General features: G+C 44.6%; 1 protein-coding gene across 1 annotated transcript in view; it reads left to right on the top strand.

Annotated features, from left to right (window-relative positions):
• Positions 1–6,000, top strand: part of GDPD1 (glycerophosphodiester phosphodiesterase domain containing 1) — a 1,104,740-nt gene that overhangs the window by 473,220 nt on the left and 625,520 nt on the right. The gene's annotated exons all lie outside the window — the stretch shown is intronic.

The following is a 6,000-nucleotide window of genomic DNA, read 5'->3' as shown; positions in this document are numbered from 1 at the left end:
AATAAGTCCCAGGACCAACTTGATAAGATGCAGTAGCTGTGTGATATCTCATGGCTGTTAACATAATTTCTACTGTTATTTGTGTCATCATCTATGTCAGAGTAAACTTACTGTACCTGTTTCCATTGTTGAAAAGGTGTGCCTGATAGTTTGCTGTCTGAGAATCTGAAAAAATATGTACCTGCTTTATATTCCTTGAACAGCAAAACATACACTGAATGAAAACTATGCATTTACATGTTCATGATTTATTTCAGATGTTATAATTTATATACTTCTATGTGGAATCAGAACATGTTATTTTGTAAAGCCCTACGACTGAATTATCACCTACTGGAGTCAAACTATTTTCTTGTTTAATGTTTTATATTGTACCATAGCACTATCAGAATGCAAGAGTGTCTTGCCGCTGGAGAGCTTTTGGTGTGGTTCTGTCCAGTGAGATGGTTTGATTAACCTGTCTGCTGTAAAGGAATGGAAAAGTAAAATAGGAACCACTGAATTCAGACTCATAATACAGAAAGCCAAAAACACAGATTAGAAAAAAAAACAGCAGGAGGGAAATGCAAACTCTGAAGAAGAAAAAAATGTTTTGAATTTCTTCAGCATTTTGCCTCAACAGGTTGCAATCCAAACTGCATCCATAATTTAAAACACCAGTGGAATCCACCAGTAAGAAAATCCTTGTACAAAGACACCAATCCTAAGTAATACAGTAAAATCAAAAGTTATCCTCACAGCAAACCTATTATATGCAAATGCATCAAATTCAATGTAACCATCTGTTGAGATTCAAGATTCCCTTTCTGATTATAGTGTTTTTTTTTTTGGGAAGTAGGTTCATTGTCATGATTTATGAGATTCATGACATCGTGATCTGTAGTGAGAGTAGGGAACAGGTGCAGGAGACCTTGGAGAGATGTAGATATGCTCTGGAGAGAAGAGGAATGAAGGTCAGCAGGACTAAGACAGAATATATGTGTGTGAATGTGAGGGAGGATAGAGGAATGGTGAGGATGCAAGGAGTAGAGGTGGCGAAGGTGGATGAGTTTAAATACTTGGGATCAATAGTTCAGAGTAATGCTCAGTGTGGAAGGGAGGTGAAGAAGAGAGTACCGGCAGGATGGAGTGGGTGGAGAAGAGTGTTAGGAGTGATTTGTGACAGACGAGTACCAGTAAGAGTGAAAGGGAAAGTCTACAAGAGGGTAGTGAGACCAGCTATGTTATATGGGTTGGAGACAGTGGCATTGACAAAAATGCAGGAGTATGAGCTGGATGTGGCAGAGTTAAAGATGTTAAGATTTGCACTGGGTGTGACGAGGGTGGACAGGATTAGGAATAAGTAAATTAGAAGGTCAGCCCAGGTTGGACGGTTTGGAGACAAAGCCAGAGAGGCAAGATTACGTTGGTTTGGACATGTGCTGAGGAGGGATGCTGAGTATATTGGGAAAAAGATGCTAAGGATGAAGATACCATGTAACAGGAAAAGAGGACGGCCTAAGATAAGGTTTTTGGATGTGGTGAGTGAGGACATACAGGTGGTTGGTGTGACAGAGCAAGATGCAGAGGACAGGAAGAAATGGAAACAGATGATCCGCTGTGGCAACCCCTAACAGGAACAGCCGAAAGATGATGATGATGAGATTCAAGAAACCTACGATTTGCCAAAAGTGTCTCAGCATTGATCTCTGAAAGAATCAACTACCTACACACAAACACACACACACACACATACACTGTGGTTCATACCTATGACCTTTTGCCTGGATTAGATGTTATGTTTACCACCTCCACACCAAGTTATTTGTCACCCTTAACTGTGAGGTGCTGACACCCCAGAAGTAGCAAAGTAGATACCATCTTGTAAAGAGAACTATCTCTGGTATCACTTTTGCTGCCTCTGGCCCCCTTGTGACTTAAATAATTGCAGCAACTGTAAGTGTTTTAGCAGCTACACTAACTGCCATTATCATTCAAGACTTTGCACCCTCCTCACTGCACATGACTTCATCAGATGGATTTGGAAACATCATGTAACTTCTGACACAAGACAAAAAGCCAAAAGGTAAGGGAGCCAATGTCCAGACCTAAAGCCATTATTAGATCTGGCTCATTTTTGAAGGTTGTTGTGGTTGTAGTTTCCTTCACTTTCACGTTTTCACTGCTTCAGCCACCAGTGAGAAGTCAGTTTCATGTCACTTGATATTATGTCATTTGTTGTGCAGGAATCACATTGGGTAATCTATGCCTAACCTACAAGGCACACTCAAATCCAGACCTGATGAAACTGTTGCACATTCGCAAGACAAACTGCATGAGGCTCATTTGATCTAGGGATCTAAACCTGGTCTGTGACACAACAAAACATGCTGGAGAGACAAATATGTGTCTCAAAGATTACCCCTTCTCTGGAACAGTTTTCTTATTCGCGTAAAGCAGAGCCCTTGCCTGGCCCTCTTCAGATGCAGTTTTGGATCCTTGGATGGGGACTCGTAAATTCACTCCTGGGGTGGCGCACTTGTTCTTTATGGACAGGGACAGTCTGTAAAATAGTCAAAGGCATAGGCACAAACCTCAGCCATCCTCTAGCCTTTAGAGGTTGAAAATCTGGTATAATTTGGGTAATAGTGACTAGGCTTGTAAGGGCTCTGAAGCCATTAACCTAGTAATTTCCAGTAAACCTATGAGAAGATGACACTGTGTTTCAACTTTTGGAAGCAAATCTTTGGTTAGGCTGTAGACCACCAACACTGTCTAGCCCTGGCCTGTCAAAGACACACCATTGTTTACCCATGGTGCAGGCTGTAGTACCCTGATGCTGAAGCAGGGTATAGCTGTGTTGACAGGGATAACTCCATGTGAAGGATTCTTCATGTGTGACAGCTGTCACTCTTTAATTATTGAGGGCTGTGTCCAGTTTCAGGTATTAATTCCTACTGGCCCCCATGTTGGAGCCATTATTTATGATACTATGCTGCTACCAGTCTGTTTTGCATTGCTCTTCTTAGCATAAGATGCTGACTGAGTATATACACATAAGCATGCTTGGTCAGGCAGGGAGCTCTCATATTAATTATCTCAGTTTCAGGCCTGCTTTCACTTTCCTTAATGTTTGTCTCATTAGTTCATGCCTCAAAGGCATTTGTCCCACCAATGCAAATCTCCTGCACTCTGGCTGTGCATGTTTAGATCACCAAGCTAGTTCATCCTTTATTAAGGAGAATAGGGGTAATGGAAAATATCCTAGGAAAAAATTATGATCTGATTTTGTCATCTTTGTTCATTCTTGACAGTTTGGATACAGTTCCAGTCTTCGGAACAGGCTCGGCCTTTATACAGCTCACATGAGCCAAAAAACTCTCGAGCTAAGTCTCCACTCACAGTGCCCCTCTATGTATTACCTCAGATGTTCATCATGCATACAGCTGCAGTCATAACAGATGGGTTTTCCTGCCGTCAGGCATGTCCTCGGTCGGCCGAATTCCAAAGTCTAGGTCTGGCGTCGGTTGTCGTCGCCTCCTCCCTGACGTCAGTGCGACAGGGATATAAAAGCTCCAGCCGACGCCATTTTCTTCAGTCTTTCTTGCCGCGCGGTGCCCGAAGCAGAAGCAGTTCGCAAGTGCTGGTCGGCCAGCTCTTGAGATTACGAATATTTTTCAACCGAAGTATTCTTGAAAGCTAAGTACCCCGTTGGGGAAACTTTTCTTGCCTCAGACCGATGTCAGACAAAGTTAATAATTGCATTTCATGTGGGAAGCAAATACCGCATAAGGATTTTCATTCCCTCTGCATTCCTTGCTTAGGCCCTACCACGACGTCTCGGCCTGTCGATGTCCTTCAAGAATGCAACTGCAGTCATAACATGTGGGTTGTCCTGCCTCAGGCAGCCCTCGGTCGGCCGGATTCCAAAGTCTGGGTCCGACGTCGGCTGATGTCGCATTTCTCTCCGACGTCAGAGCGGCTGGAGTACATAAGCATCAGCTTATGCCATTTTCTTCAGTCTTTCTTGCCGCGCGGTGCCCGAAGCAGAAGCGGTTCGCAAGTGCCGGTCGGTCAGCTCCTGTATTCTACGATACCGAAGTCATCAAAAAAGCTAAGTACCCCGTTGGGGACCTTTTCTTGCCTCAGCCGATGTCAAAAATTACTGAAAAAGTTAACAATTGTCTTTCTTGTGGTAAACAAATACCTCATAAGGATTTCCACTCTTACTGTCTCCCTTGCCTGGGCCCAGACCACGAAGTCTCGGCCTGTGTAGCCTGTGCTCGCTTCAACAAGCGCACTCTCAGGCGCTGGGCGGAGTTCGCTGAAGATTTTTTCGGCGATAATTTTGCTTACACCATGCCGTCGGATCTTCCGACATCGCAAACTCCCAAAAAGCGAAAAGACCGGGACTGACATCCTCGGCCCCCGTCTACCACCGACTCCACGCCAAAACCTAGCGCGAGTGCTCCGGTTCCCTCAGAGACGGTCTCTCCTCCGCTCCGAACCGAAGACACCGCATTACTGACGACTCCGATTCCAGACATTACTCCGACGCCAGTTATAGATTTTCCTCCGGATACCGAAACCGAGGAAATGCCCGAGACCATTGCTCTAGACAAGGTCACTCCTGCACGTGGAGCTGCCCTATGGCCATGTCTATTAAGGCCTACACTAGGGCTAAGGCAGCCAGCAAAACAAAGCATATTACTTCTAAATCCTTACCTCAGCCGACTCCAGAGACTCAAATTAGGCCCATGGCTGCTGATTTAATTTCCATGATTAGAGGTTCACAGGCCCATCCTGAGAGAGGATCCCAGCCTCCTCCTGATAAAAGGCCCCGGGTTGAACCCTCTGACCCTACTCCTTCAGATGAAGATTCTGAGGGCTCTGTCCACTCTGATAGCCAGGAAGAGCTCTTCCAGACCTATGAGGACTCGGATGCAGAAGATTCCATCCCCTCGGCCTCCCCTCCTGAGGATTTTTCTTTTGGGGAAGTTCTGCACACCATGAGGGAACATTTCAAGTGGCAAGGTCAGGATTATTCTGATTCTAGGAAACGCCTTAGGACTTTCCTTAAGAAGCCTCAGCACAGGCCCTTAGCTCTTCCTCCTGTACTTGATGTTCTGGATGATTTGTATTCTGACTCTAGTGTTACCCCTGATTCTCTTCCTCCTGCTCCAGCCAAGCCAGACAGGTATTACAGGGTCCCCAAAACTCATTCCCATTTATTCAGGGCCCATACTGTTGATTTGGAAACTATCTCACAGGGGCCTAAAGGAGTTTCAGCCTCCACCTCAAAAAATCCTTTGCCCTCCAACAGGGAAGCTAGGTCATTAGAGAGATGGGGCAAAAAGTTTTACACATCCACTACCTTATCTATGAGAGCTTTAAATTGCCTTTTTCATATGTTACAATATCAGGATTATCTGTTAGAAGATTTACAAAAAACATTAGCCACTCCTGATCCTTTAGACAGGAAGACTTTGCAGGAAGCTGTACATAACACTCAGCAAGTAAGCAATCACTTCCTGCAGTGTGGATATGATGCACTGGAAGCTTCATGTAGGGCAGCTATGACAGGGGCAGTAATTCGTAGACATGCTTGGTTAAAAGATCAACCTCTACCAGATCATGTAAAAGCAAAACTTCTGGATGCACCTTTGGAAAAGAACAAGCTTTTTGGTACAAATGCTAAGGATGTGTTAAAGACCATCGAAGAAAAAGCAAAATCAGTTCAGACTGTGAAAGATTTCCTCCAGATTCAACCCCCCAGATTCAGTAGGAATTGGCCTTCAAAAAACTGGTCCTTTCCTAATCCAGAAAAGTTTCAAATGGGTAAGAACAGACGTGGCCGAGGAAGAGGCCAATACAGAGGCCCTTACAGGGGACGACAATGGCAGCAAGGAAACCAAAGAAGTGACGCAGGGGTTTCACCTGCCCCACAACCACAATCTCAATGACTTTCCTCTATTACCGCCTACCAGGGAACAACTAGAAGCTCCCTTGGGCGGGAAATTA

The sequence above is a fragment of the Protopterus annectens genome, chromosome 13.part0 (assembly GCF_019279795.1).
Source record: "Protopterus annectens isolate FY-2018-M chromosome 13.part0, PAN1.0, whole genome shotgun sequence".
In the NCBI taxonomy this organism is placed as follows: Eukaryota; Metazoa; Chordata; order Ceratodontiformes; family Protopteridae; genus Protopterus; species Protopterus annectens.
Note: the sequence above shows the minus strand (reverse complement) of the source record. Positions and strands in the feature narration are given on the sequence as shown.